This window comes from Chiloscyllium plagiosum, unplaced genomic scaffold (genome assembly GCF_037043375.1).
Source record: "Chiloscyllium plagiosum isolate Xiang-an unplaced genomic scaffold, Cpla_swu_hap1 HiC_scaffold_1, whole genome shotgun sequence".
Classification (NCBI taxonomy): Eukaryota; Metazoa; Chordata; class Chondrichthyes; order Orectolobiformes; family Hemiscylliidae; genus Chiloscyllium; species Chiloscyllium plagiosum.
In genome coordinates this window covers 46,335,393-46,350,353 of record NW_028270139.1, presented here as the reverse complement: position 1 = coordinate 46,350,353, position 14,961 = coordinate 46,335,393, and the positions used below count along the sequence as shown (strand labels likewise).

The 14,961-nt window shown below is 42.7% G+C and overlaps 1 protein-coding gene across 3 annotated transcripts in view; it reads right to left on the bottom strand.

The window, feature by feature from the left end:
• c1qtnf7 (C1q and TNF related 7) overlaps positions 1-14,578 on the bottom strand; it is a 54,870-nt gene extending 40,292 nt beyond the window's left edge. The window contains exons 1-2 of one of the 3 annotated variants that reach the window (XM_043694514.2): positions 14,451-14,578; positions 13,837-14,007 (exon numbers count right to left, since the gene is read on the bottom strand). The gene's annotated coding sequence lies outside the window, so the exon portion shown is untranslated. Of the gene's footprint in view, positions 1-13,836; positions 14,148-14,450 lie in introns of those variants that run through there. The other 2 variants (XM_043694535.2, XM_043694521.2) reach the window with 2 other exon arrangements.
• Between the last annotated feature and the right edge of the window lie 383 nt (positions 14,579-14,961).

Genomic DNA, 14,961 nt, shown 5'->3' with positions numbered 1-14,961 from the left:
TCAAGTCCACACTGATCCTCCAAAAAAAAACATACCACCTAGACCCCCATCCCATCCTTGTAGCCCCACATATCTCATAGCTAATTCCCAAGCAGACACAGTGAGAATGTGCAAACTCTACACAGACAGTCACCTAAGGGTGGAATTGAACGTGGGTTCCTGGTGCTGTGAGGCAGCAGTACTAACCACTGTGCCATTCTAATATCCAGCAACTTGAAATTGCCTCCCTTTACCAATAGAGAGAAAGTGAGGGCTGCAGATGCTGGAGATCAGAGCTGAAAATGTGTTGCTGGAAAAGCGCAGCAGGTCAGGCAGTATCCAAGGAACAGGAGAATCGACGTTTCGGGCATAAGCCCTTCTTCAGGAATTCCTGAAGAAGGACTTATGCCCGAAACGTCGATTCTCCTGTTCCTTGGATGCTGCCTGACCTGCTGCGCTTTTCCAGCAACACATTTTCAGCTCCCTTTACCAATACTAGTACAACTTTGCATGAGGGAGGATAGGAGATTTAGGGGTGGATGAGGCTTGGCTGAGGGAAAATGGGGAGAAATATTGTTGAGCTATGAATTGTAAGCTACAGGGCCTTGGAGGGAGAATCAAAGATCAAATTAGAGTAGGTGCATGCGTTAAGATGTGGTATCAAACAGGAAAAGCAGCTTCTTCAAATTCTGCTTCTGCCTGTAGACTCAATATGCTAGTCTGCTAGTATGATTCAATATGAACAATTTGGACAGTACTGTTCTATTTGAACAATATATATGAAATAATTCAATGTATTAAGTACTTTTCAAAACATTGGCACACTTTACACCACCTCTTCTTCGCAAATGACTGACAACATGTTTCAATGATTTATGTCCAAAGTGGCAACAATAAACTAAATCATTACCTGAACATTGAGCATTTTATCTTTTGTATAATTTAACAATGCGGTCTGTTATATTGAATAAGATAAAAATCACCAAAGGCAAGTGGGAATGGACAACAAATGCTGGCCGACTAACTGATGCCCACATTCCCATCAAAGAAAAATAGTCACTTAGTGAGCTAAGTTCACAAGTACAGCGGAAAGTTTCTCCCATGAGTTTTGGATGTTGTCAGGTGTGATCTCACTTGACCTGCTCTTCATCTGGGATGTTGCTGTCAGAACTGAATTCAATGCTTATGAGTAGAGTTTTCATTGCTTTGAGAAATGCCACTTTGTGTGATGATTTTGTGGACCTACTTGCCAAGGACTGCACTGGTTCAAGAAGGCAGCTCACTACCAACGTCTCAAGGTCAAATTGGGATGGCAGTCAATGCTCAGCCCAACCAGTGACACCTACATACCCTGAAGTAAGTATTTATAAAGTATCGTGCTTGGCCATGATAATTGATCTTTTTAGGTCATAGGAGATTGTTTGGTTTCCAACATTATCATCACATCTCACAAGTGCTTTACCTTCTGGTTTTAAGGTGTTGTGCTAAAATGCATGTTTCATTATGTATTTGTTTTTGATCCTTCAGTTCATGTACAGTTGGCCAGTAGCTCTGAAAGGAATCTCAGTAAGATGTGTATGCATAGGATGTGCAAATCTGAGTGCAGCTGGAGGCTTTCCAGTAGTCAAGTGAGCAGTCACTCTGTATTTGAAAAGAAGGCAATACAATGCCATTTCTGTGACTGGTCCTTATGTCACTTATCACTGACCATAACGGACCTCAAAAGAAAATTATCTTGACCATGGCACAGGTTTAGGTTCAAAGACAAGAAGCAGATTGCAGAATATTAACAACTGAATTGTGTGTTACTGTCTGTCAAAGCCATGATTGTAAAGTGCGCTAAACAGAAACCTAAAGTTTCAATGATCTTTATAAATAGAAGCATGTAGTATGAAAGTGAAGTTTTACAATAGATCGACTTTACCATGGCTATGGTTTCAATTTCTGGGTACTAAAAGAATGTGAAGGCTTTGTACAGATTTACTAGAACAGTTCCAGGGTTGGGGATTAGAGAGTAACTGGGGCTCTTCTCCTTAGTGCCATGAAGGGATTTGATGCAGGTCTACAAAATTGTGAAGGGTTAGATAGAAACTACTTCCAATAGCTGAAAGATTGACAACTGGACAGCCCAGATTTAACTCCATCTGGGTTACTTAGCAAAGGAGCCAAAGCAACATGAACATAAATCTTTAGTCAAAGAGTACGATTTGGATATTGTGAGGTAAACCGACTTAAACTAGTGTTCAAAAGGAAATTAGAGAAATGCTTAGAGAACAAAAAATGAAGGAAAATACGCTGGGTAATTGGGCAGGTATGGTGGTAAGACTGAGTTCATGTTTATTCAAAAGAAATGGTATAGACTCAACAAGCTGAATGGCTTCCTTCTGTTCAGCACCATAGGACCCAAAGCACATTAAAAAGGCGGTCAAAGGAAGCTGTTAATGAGTAGAGGGAAGGGAAAATACAGGACCTAGAAACAGGAGAATCTCTGAGATTACTCTCCCTGGCCCTGAAGTTTGTGATGTGATTGAAATCACTTTGCGCTATTTGTGAGTAATCTTGCTCTATGGGTATTAGTGATCAACTTTTTTTTGCATGAGAACATTACCTAAGCCATCCAAATTTGCATTTAAAATTCATTGGGTGGTTTCTCAGGATCTAATCAGGCATTTGCACAACTAACAACCATTCTCTAATCTGCTGAACAACCTGTTCATGTTATACATTTTACTTTCATTTTGCAGTCTCCTTTTTTCAGATCACATGGTGGCCATAGATAGTGTAGAAATGTCAGGAATAAAGTACTTACATTATGCAAGGAGTCCGAGTAAATTCTATTTGTAGGATCTGCAGCATTTGCAATGGCTTCAACAACTCATGCATCAGGTGATATTGCTTCACCACTGAATACATGACTGAAGAATTTGATTCTGCTATCAACTCAATGAACAAGCCTGGACCAATGATTTGGGGAGATACAAAGAGCAGCATTAGGTGTACCTAGTAAAGAGATGCCAAACTTGTGGAGCCACAGGACAAACTACAAGCATACTTGTCAGCATGCAATAGACAGTGCTAATCAACTCCACAAATGAGTGTAACAAATCAAACCTCTGCAGCCCTGTCACATCCAATCATTCATGTTGGTGCAAAATTAACTAATGAGGGGGTGTGCAAACATCCATGAACATCGTCAATGATGGCAAAGTTCAGCATGACAAAATGAAAAGTTTGAAGTATTTCCAACCATTCTCAGACAGAAGTACTGAATGGATGATTGATCTAGGCTCTTCTTAAAGAATCACAACAGATCACATCACCCTCATGCTGCTTAAATGCAAATAAGCTCCCTGAATCTTGTATTAGGATGGAGGTTGTTGGCAAAAAAAGGGGTGACATGGTGGATCAGTGGTTAGCACTGTAGCCTCACAATGCCAGGGACACAGGTTTGATTCCTGTGTGGAGTTTGTACATTCTCTCCGTGTCCACATGGGTTTCCTCTGAGTACTCTGGTTTCCTCCTGCAGCCCAAAGTTATGCAGGTTAGGAGGACTGGCCATGCTAAGTTGTCCATTGTATCCAAGGATGTGTAGGCTAGATGGGTTAGCTATGGGAAATGCAGGGTTGCAGGGATAAGGTAGGGTGTGGGTGGGATGTTCTGTCAGAGGGTTGGTGTGGACTTGATGGGTCGAATGGCCTGCTTCCACACTGTAGGAATTCAATAAACAGATGGGGTTTCATTAGCAAACCTGATCGACTCCATGAGATAACAAGAGAAAACTAAGTGTCTCACTGAATATATTAATGCCTATGGGCCTCAGTAACAGTCAGTCGTAGAACTGAATACTGAAGGAAGAAATTGCTGTGGCCCCGTTTTAGTCACAGGAGTGGTCCCAGGTGACAGGTCAATGTTGTTCCTTCATTTAAGGAAGGCATCAGAGATTATCCAGGAAACTACAGGCTGTTGAGCCTTATGTCAGTGGTAGGAAATTATTGGAAAAGATTCTTAAGGTTTGGACATACTCACACATGGAAAAAATATGGATGCATTAGCAATAGTCAGGATGACTATGTGGGGAAGGTCAGGTCTCCTAAACTTGATTTGAGTTTTTTTGAATAAGTGATAAAGATGGTTGATGAGGACAGGGCAGTAGATATTGTCTTTAGCAAGGTCTTTGACAAGGTCCCTCATGGCAGACTGATACAAAAGGTGAAGTCACATGGGATTTGCAGTGAGATGCTAAGGTGAAGACAGAACTGGTTTGGTCATAGAAGACATAATGGTGGAAGGGTGTTTTACAGACTGAAGATCTGTGCTCAGTGTTGTTCCACAGGGATCAATGCTGAGACCCCTGTTGTTTACAATAAGGATTCAATTACCCATCCCAGCTGGAAATGCATCGACGAAGTCATTTCATAAATGGGGATAAGCCATTTATGTTTTACGTGTGTGGGAAGGGATTCACTGAGACAACCAAACTTGTGTCACATGAGTGAATTCACACTGAGAAGAGACCATTCACCTGTTCAGAGTGTAGGAAGGGATTTACACAGGTATTCTGCCTCATATTACACCAGTGGATTCACACTGAGGACAGGCCCTTCAGCTGCACTCACTGTGCAAAGAGGTTCATGTCTTTATCTGATCTGAATATACATAGTGACTTCACATTGGGGAGAAGTCATTCAACTGTTTTGTCTGTGGGAAGAGATTCACTCATTCAACTGGCTTTTGATCATGCCAGTAAATTCACACTGTGCAGAAACCATTCAGCTGCACCTCCTGTGGAAAGAAGTTCAGGCATTCATCTGCCCTTATTGAACACCATTGAGTTCACTTTGGGGAAACGCCATTCACCTGCTGTGTGTGTGGGCAGGAGTCCACTCAGTCATCCAATTTGCTGAGACACCGGCAATTTCACACCAGAGCGAAGCCATCCAGCTGCACTCCCTGTGGGAAAGGTTTCTGGCAGACATCCACACTCATTGCACACGCATGGAATCACTCGGGGGAGAAACCATTCACTTGTTCTGTGTGTGGGAGGGGAAGCACTCGGTCCTAGTGAACCTCAATAAGCTGTATGCTGCAGGGGTTCAGGTCAGAAACTCACCGTCGTCTTGTTCAGCGTAACTAATGATGGTCCAGCCAACAACTTCCATATCCTCTGAAAGAACTGGATTCTGCTGTTGTTGCTGACATCTACGATTGATAGTCTGACAATATTATATTTGTTTCTACTGACGGTAACACACCTATAACTGGCTGGAATTTGGTATTCTGGATATTTCTTTTCCACCAGTCAAACTACTAGAATTATGGTCGCTGGCCCCAAAGTGCTCCCCCACTGACACCTCAGTGACCTTCACTGCCTTATTTCCCAAGAGTAGGTCAAGTTTTGCATTTTCTCTAATAGGTACATTCACATGCTGAATCAGAAAATGTTCTTGTACACACTTAATAAATTCTTCTCTATCCAAACCCTTAACACTATGGCAGATCCAGTTTATGTCTGGAAAGTTATAATCTCCTAGCATAACTACCCTATTATTCTTACAAATAACTGAGATCTCCTTACAAATTTGTTTCTCAATTTCTTGCTGACTATTCCAGGGTCTATAGTACAATTCCAATAAGGTGATCATCCCTTTTTTATTTCTCAGTTCCACCTGAATAACTTCCCTGGATGTATTCCCAGGAATATCCCCCTAAGTACAGCCCTGGACAGCAAAGAAAGTTAGCTCAGAATGCACTGGGATCTTGATCAGATGAGCTAATGGGCTGAGGAGTGGTAGATGGAGTTTAATTTAGATAAATGTGAGATGCCACATTTTGGAAACGCAAATCATGAGACCATAAGTCCAGAAGACACATGAGTATAAATTAGGCCATTCAGCCCGTCGAGTCTGCCTTTGCCATTCAATCATGGCTTATATTTTTCTCAACCCCATTCTCCCACTTTCTCCACATAACCCTTGATCTCCATGATACCTAAGAAACCATCTGTCTCAGTCTTAAATATACTCAATGACCTGGCCTCCACAGCCTTCTGAGGCATTGAATTCCATAGATTCACACTCTCTGGCTGAAGAAACGTCTCCTTACCTCCATTCTAAAAGGTCTTTCCTTTACTCTAAGGCCTCTGGTCCAAGTCTGTCCTACCAATGGAAACATCCTCCCAACATCTACTCTGTCCAGGCCATTCAACATTCTGAATGTTTCAATTAGAACCTTCCCCTCATCCTTCTAAATTCCACCATGTATAAACCCAGAGTCCTCCACTGTTCCTCATATGTTAAGCTTTTCATTCCTGGGATCATTCTCGTGAACCTCCTCTGAACCCGCTGCAAGGCTAGTGCCTCTTTCCCGAGATAGTGGGCACAATCCTCCAAATGTGGTCTGACCAGAGCCTTATAGAGCTTTTATATCCCTGCTTTTATATTCAAGTCCTCTCAAAATAAATGTATTTCCCTACTTAACTACTGACTCAACCTATAAGTTTACCTTGATAGAATCCTGGACTAGAACTCCCAAGTTTTTTTGCACTTTAGACTTCTAAAGTTTCTCTCCATTTAGAAAATAGTCCATGCCTCTATTCTTTCTACCAAAATGCATGACCTCACACTTTCCCACACTGTACTCCATCTGTCCAAATCCTTCTGTAGCCTCCCCACCTCTGACTCACCACCAAGGCTATGTAATATATCAAGGAAAATGCCATCAAGTCACACTTGTTCATAAATGATCTCCTAATTGAGGCTCAGGTTTTGTTCAAACAAAGCTACTTAACCACAACTTAATTTAAAACAGGGACCAAAACCCTGAATTTCAGGAATGAGATATGTAACTCAACATTTCACCAAGTGGGCATTAAGGAACACTAGCAAAACTGGAGTCATTAGGAATCATAGAGGAAAACTTTCCCCTGCTAGAAGCATAACTGGCACAATCATATTACAGTTGCTGGGGCACAATCATCTCAGTCCCAGGGCATAACTGGAGGGGCTCATCAAGATATTGTCCTGATCTCCACTAACTTCAGCTGCTTTAACAATGACCTTTCCTCCATCACAAGGTAAGAAGTAAGGATATTCACTGGTGACTGCACAGTGTTCAGTCCCATTTATAAATCCCCTTTTAATGAAAGCAATCCATGCAAAAAGACCAAGGTGATATTCATGCATGACCTGATACATACTAAGTGGAATTGAAAGAAAAGATTTCAACATCTATCTCCACAAAAGAGAATTTTACTATCCCTCGTTGACGTTGAATGACATTATTATCACTGAAACACCTACTATTAGCATGTTGCGTGCTATCAGTGATCAGAAACTTAACTGGGCCTGCCATGTAAATGCTACAGAGCAGACCAAAGATTGGCAATTCTATGACAAGTAGTCACTGCCTGACTCCTCAAAGCCTATCCATGGTCTGCAGGTCAGGAGTGAAATGGAATGCTTTCCATTTATCTGACTGAGCACTTAGGGAAAATCAAATCTCTTGATCGGCATCCTGTCAACCATCAGTGCGGTGATAGCAGTGTGTATCATGTGTAACTTGCACTGCACCAATTTGACAAGAGTGCTTCAACAGCACCATTCAAACCTATCACCTCTACCAGCTAGAAAAACAAGGGAAGCAGGTGAACGGGAACATTACCTCAAATATTCGATCAATCGCACAAAGAAAAAATGATTTTGAACTTAAGTAAAGACAGAATACTGGGGATGCTGGGGAACTAAATTAAAACAGATAGTGATAAAGAAACTCAACAGTTCTGACAGGATCTGAGGAGAAAGATATGAGAGTTAATGTTTCAAGTCTGAAGAAGTTATAATAGACTTGAAACATCACTATTTCTCTTCCCACAGATACCTCCAGAATTGCTGAGTATCTTCATCATTTACTGCTTTTATATCTGTTTCTTTGCTGTCATTGGATAAAATCCCAGAACACCTTCCCTAACAGCACTGTTGATGCACTTAAATCAGATGAATTACAGCAGTTCCAGACCATAACTGTCTCAGTGGTAATTAGGGATGGGCAATAAATGCTGACCTTACCTCAGATCCTATAAATTAATAAAACGAAAAATGGCAATCCTCCCTGCTGCTCTATTGCAGCCAGACTGTCAGCTCGCAGGCTGGTGACTGATCAGCAAAGGGTATAGCCTCATCATTCCTGTCAGGAACGTAGGCACACTAAACAGTTGGAATGCCTAAGTAATATATCCAGGAACAAGTGAGGACTGCAGATGCTGGAGATTAGAGTCAAACAGTGTGGTGCTGGAAAAGCACAGCAGGTCAGATGCTCCTTGGATGTTGCCGTTCCTGCTGTGCTTTTCAGGCACCACACATTTCATCTAAGTAATATATCCACTTAAACAAATACAGAAAGTGCTGGAGATAATCAACTAGTCTGGCAGCCTCCGTGGAGAGAGAAACAGAGTTAATGTTTCAAGACTGTTACAACTTGTCTTTGGTATGGAATACCTCCACTATCTGAAACATTAAGGAGTACATTCTGATTGGTTATCCAGATTAATGGTGCTGTGGTACATCTGCATGACTTTATCATAATGAGGAATTTGCATTTATTCCCATTGGTATGTTGAAGAAACCTCTACATGGCTGGATGAATCAGGAATAATCATGAGTAACAACACCAGGTGCAACTCTAGCTTGACAAGGAAATGAAAATCACAATACGATGAAACCGTTTCAGGTTTTCCTGCCAGATTATACCAGCCTGAGACAGCCAAATTCAGTAATTACTGATCTTCTAAAAGGAAACTGAATAGGGAGAGCCTTCCCCCTCATTTAATCTTATTTATTCCAGTTAGAGAGGTAGGTACTGACAGGAAGTCCAAGCTGGTGAGGGAGAGGCCCAGTTCAAAGGTCTCCACCTCAGCCCCACCACTCTCCACTTCCTCCCACCCCCCAAACACACACACACAGACCCTCCTCAGACCAATAAATAACTCAATTATATCATACCTGAAGTCCCAGATCTCTGGTCCAGTAGATTCATTGTCCAAATTTTTAGCTTGGCCAATTCACCTAATCTGCACATCTTTGGACTGTGGGAAGAAACCAGAGCACCCATAGGATACCTGTGCATACATAGGGAGAACATGCAAACTCCCCACAGACAGTTGCCTGAGGCTGGAATCGAACCCAGGTCCCTGGCACTGTGAGGAAGCAGTGCTAACTGCTGAGCCACCATGCCACCCCGTATCGCCACCTTCTCTTGACATTAAATGCATTGTCAGCAGTGAAACCCCACTATCAACATCCTGAGGAATACAATTGACAAGAAACTGAACTGGACCAGCAAAATAAATAATAAATACAAGAGCAAATTAGAAGCTGTGAATTCTGTGTTGAGTAGCTCACCTCCTAAGTTCCTAGAACCTGTCTACAGTCTACATGGCACATTGGGAGTAAAATAGAATATTCTCCATTTGCCATATGAATGTACTCCATAAGGTTCAAGAAACTTAACACAACCAGGGTAAAGCAACCTGCTTGATTGGCACCAAATCCAAAAACATTCACTCCCTCCACCACTGATGCTCAGTAGTAGCAGTATATACCAATTATAATCTGTACTACAGAAATTCACCAAGGACCTTTGGATATCACCTTCCAAACACACAGAGATGGATGAAGGCAGGAGATGCCTTGGAATACCACTATAGTTTTCCATCCAAGCCACACGTCATTCTGACTCGGAAATATATTCCCATTCTTCATCTCTCTGTGGGATACATGACCTGTGGCAGTTGAAGAAGAGCCCTTACCTTTTCCTCCTCAGGGACTGTTAAGGATGGGAAGCAAATGCTGGCCTGACCAGGATCATCCACACTCTGTGTTACACATTGAAGATGTGGAAGGTTTAACTAATGGAGGAGGGGCTAGAAGGTTGGGTGAGCAAGTTGCGGATGATATGAAAGTCGGTGGAGTTGTTGACAGTGAGGAAGGATGTGTCAGGTTACAGTGGGATATAGATAAGCTGCAGAGCTGGGCAGAAAGGTGGCAAATAGAGTTCAATGTAGGTAAGTGTGAGGTGATTCACTTTGGTAAGAGTAACAAGAAGATGGGGTACTGGGCTAATGGTCGGATACTTGGTAGTGTGGATGAGCAGAGGGATCTTGGTGTCCATGTACATAGATCTCTGAAAGTTGCCACTCAGGTAAATAGTGCGGTGAAGAAGGCATATGGCGTACTGGCTTTTATTGGTAGAGGAATTGAGTTCCGGAGTCCTGAGGTCATGTTGCAGTTGTATAAGACTCTGGTGCGGCCGCATCTGGAGTATTGTGTGCAGTTTTGGTCGCCATACTATAGGAAGGATGTGGAGGCACTGGAACGGGTGAAGAGGAGGTTTACCAGGATGTTGCCTGGTATGGTAGGAAGATCGTATAAGGAAAGGCTGAGGCACTTGGGGCTGTTTTCATTGGAGAAAAGAAGGTTTAGGGGTGACTTGATAGAGGTGTACAAGATGATTAGGGGTTTAGATAGGGTTGACCATGAGAACCTTTTTCAACGTATGGAGTCAGCTATTACGAGGGGTCATTGCTTTAAATTAAGGGGTGATAGGTACAGGACAGATGTTAGGGGTAGATTCTTTACTCAGCGAGTCGTGAGTTCATGGAATGCCCTGCCAGTAGCAGTGGTGGACTCTCCCTGTTTATGGGCATTTAAATGGGCATTGGATAGGCATATGGAGGATAGTGGGCTAGTGTAGGTTAGGTGGTCTTGGATCGGCACAAAATCGAGGGCCAAAGGGCCTGTACTGCGCTGTATTCTTCTATGTTCTATGTTCTATGTTCTAAATAGATGCTGGTGTTGCAAAAGAATATTACGGCCCATAAGTTTCTGCAGAATGTCCTCACTCCTAATATAAAACCAGAACAAGTGCCTGAGGCAGATTAATTCGACTCTGGTCTGGCTAGATTTCCAAAAGCCTTGATTTGGTTAAGCCTTTACTTCAGAAGGATTGTGGTTGCGAGGGGAGGGAAATTGCTCAGAGTTTTCTCATTCCTGACCTGAGATCTTTAAAATGATCCTTTACATTGTGTTAGACAGATCAGCCTGTCAGTTCGTGCAAATGAAGATAGGCTTGGCATGTGTTAAAAAAAAATCATTTTATAAAAGCAGTCTCTTGCTAAAAGAAGAAAATAACAGGACATTTTCAGAAACTAAATTTCTGTAGCTCAAGCTATAACTAATCACAATACAATCAACAATATTCCAAACTATAATTATTCACCACGGGATCTTATTTTGCAAAGGAGTAATGGAATTTATATCACAGTAGAGAACACTAATCCGGAGAGATTGTTGAATCCAAACCAGCGTAGTTATTGAGAGCAATTTTAACCTCAAAACATCAGTCAGCTTGAGTCATTTGGGAGGTCAAAGTATTGAAAAATTGTATCCTGACCCAAACCAACCTGCAGTTCCAGTTATACCAACAACAGAAGGTGGGGGAGTTAGGACGTGTGCAGGGGGAAATTAACCTGCTCGAAGGTTATAACGTGCATTGTTACTAAACAAGTTAAAGGGAACAGCAGTCAGACAGGTCTCTTGTGTGGGAAGCCTCAGGGGTTAATGTCAGACGGTGGCAGCCCTGTCACTGACCTACTAGATCCAGATATCCTCCTGGGTAACCCCCCAATGATTACACACCACTCCCACTCCTGACTTTCCAAAGTTCCTCCTAACCTACCCCGTTATAGTTTCTGACCATTCCTGAAGCCACCTAAAGACGCCAGGTTTCCTGGCAGCCCTGACCAGCCACCGTGACTCAGACCCCAATCTCAAATTGTCCAACAAGCCAGCCCACAGATCACCACTCCCTCCTTAACTAGGCTCCCACTCAGCCCTCACCTTACTGGGCCAATTCAACACCTTCACTACAGCCAACTTCTGTCACACCCCAGCTGTCCTCACAGACCTCCAATTATCCACTCCTAAATCTCTGAAGCCCCCAATCCTGACCTCACCACCGCCATGACTAATAACCATAATTTCTAGTGATACATCCCCTCCTCAGGACCACCCACCCCCATCCCTTCTTTCTCTCTGGGGGTTTCCCTGGATCACTACTCATCTCCGTTAGGACTCGCCAGTTCCTTCCCTTTCCACAAGCCTCCCAAGAGCCTTCACCACCCAACACAAGACAAACCAGATCCCTCCTCATTACAAGTTGTTCCACCCCACATCCACTGCCCCAACCTCACTCCTTCCACCATCTGAGAGCAGGATTTGTTATGTCCTCCATTGAACTTGTTAATCAGCCTATGGATGGGGTTTCGGTCAATGCCAGTTTACTGGGAGTGAGGTGTATGTGTGTGTGCGTGCGAGCTGGGGATAGGGAAGACTCAATTCCAGCTTCTTTGGCCCCTCTCTTCTAGAGGCTCTTAGTTAAAATCCAGCCTAATGACCCCTATGTTACCTAAACTTACTTAATGTGTTAGGCCTATGAGGGACTTCGAGGGTCCAAAAAGCACAGGAATCAGAAGATGTCTTGTCTGAGCATCAGCGCTATCAGACTCATCTCAGTTTAAGGTGCTGTCTGATTCACAGCTGAAGACCCAGGGGATTAGAGGATGCTGGGCTGGGACTGGGGCACGGATGGCGGCAGAAATGGAAGCTCTGGGTGTCCCTCGTACGAGGCGATCGCCGCGTCCCATATTCCGAGCCTGGGGCATCTTTGAAGCGTCTCACACGGCTCACACTGTCACACCGCTGTCTGTGTGAGCTCTGGGGAAAAGGAGGAGCCACAATTTGCCGCCGCTCAGAGTGCTGCAGCCCTTTAATGTGCTGCACCGAGCGCTGTCCCTGAACTAACAACGGCTGCTTGTACATTTATTTGTTTTCATATCGATTTTACTAAATTATTCCTCGCTGTCCTTATTAAAATAAAAAAAAGGCAAAAAGATCTCGTCCAAAATCTTTGTACATAGCGTGAGCCCCAAAGTCTAGGAGGATATTACAAAATATTACATTGGAGTAATATCTTAAAAAGTCTGAACAGACAGCTCATTCCAATTCATTTGAATCAGAAAGAAAGCAGCAAACCCCCATTTTATCATCCGCTTCTTCCATCGATATCAGCTATTAAGACTAATTCATGAAGACCTTTTGTGGTCGAAATTTGGTGTGTGAATTGTTTTTGCTAAAAAGGGTTAACAGAAAGACCAGTTATCAGATGATGTACTTTGCAGCGGCTGCTTGTGTCCCTACTGCTCCAAACACGTTGTTCAGTGCAACATGTAAATACTGGATAAACACTGGCTCATGTTGCAATGACAAAACTGATACTTTTATCTATTCTTTTCGGAGTTTTGAGGTTTTGGTGCACCTCACCAGCTCTGGCTCGCATTTCCGTGCACGTCCAATGTATATGCTTTCCAAACCGTCAAGCCTTCATATTGGAAATAATGTTTGAATTTCTGCTTATGACCAGTGTACATGTTCTTGTCCAGTGACTTGGCAGGGTTCAAAGTCTAAACTGTTCTTTACTAAAAGCTCTGGACAACTTCTTTGGCTGTGTTCGCCCAGGGCAGGGTCTATTTGCAGATAAACATTTAAACTCACCAGAAATGGAGCGGGCCAGCTTGTTACATGTGCTGACAATTGCTTCAAGGTCTGTCAGAAATAAACGCTGAAATTATCTGGAGAATAAGAAAACATCGGTCCAGCTGTCGCCTGTTCGATTGCTGAGAAGTCACAGCCTGACTCGTTTTAGTTTACAGCTTGCTCCAGCGATTAAAATTGCAACATTCTTTCAAAATTTTATATTGCAACCAAATACTTTGTTTTATTGACTAGACCTCTTAAAATCACTTACCACCACCTTCGTGCCGCTCCTTAACAGTTGGGTACAAATGCAGTCGAGCCCAGCTCTCAGAAGATCATTTCACGAGATTGTGTTTGGCTTCAGAGTGAAGGTCATTTCTAATGCTTCTTTAAACATTCCTAAATCTACCCGCTACCTTCACCGCACCAAGGTAGAGAACTCCTGAAGACAGAAGCGGATCGTCATACACGTATTGTCAGACTGACCGTTTGTATTACTGCCGATAGCTGCAACCCATGTTATGTTTTTTTCCCCTGCCCTTCCATTCTCCACACCCTTCCCCACCCTCCCCCTGCATCAAACCAGAAACATTTCCTCTACCATTTTTGGCAGATATGTTGGTTGCATAGTTTAAGAATAACATAATAATGGGCCGGATTATTTCATCAAAGGGTAACATGTAATGTCAGAAGAAATTAGAATTGCCTGAAATAGTTCGAGCAATGCCATGACATTGGGAGTGACTATCGACAATTTTAAGTTCACTTCCAATGTTAACGATAAACGAGGAATTGCATTGTTGCGTTTACAGTCTGTTCATTATTCCTTTTCAAAATGTCTAAACTAATCCATGTGTGAAAATGCAATAGCTTAATCAAACTTACCATAGAGTGAATTCTGCTACCAGCTCCCAGACACATGCACTCTCCTGACCAGCAAAGACAGGAATGCAAATATAACAGAGCGATTAACACAGCGAGATAGAATACTCTGTCTGCAGCACTTGTCTATCAGACACTTGTCTACGAAAGACATGAGATCACAACTATATTATCGTCATTCATATGTTTTAAGACACTCAAGTTAAATCCAGTTCTGCAGCACAATTGAATGTAAACCTTTCGGGGCACTGTATCTTTAGCTCTAAGAATAAAGACAAGTCTTAATAGATTTTATCATTGAGTAAACTGTATATATAACCAGGCAGATCTATAGCTGCTCCCACGGGAAAGATTTAGAAACAGTGTCTTAGAAATTCATTAGCACTGTGCCCATTTTAGAGCCAGATTATCAGGCAATTTATGTAGCAATATGGACATTTCTGCACTGGAAGATTGCCACACGGGATTGGACTCTCCCCTCGGCATCCAGGGCATACACACAATCAGGAGTACG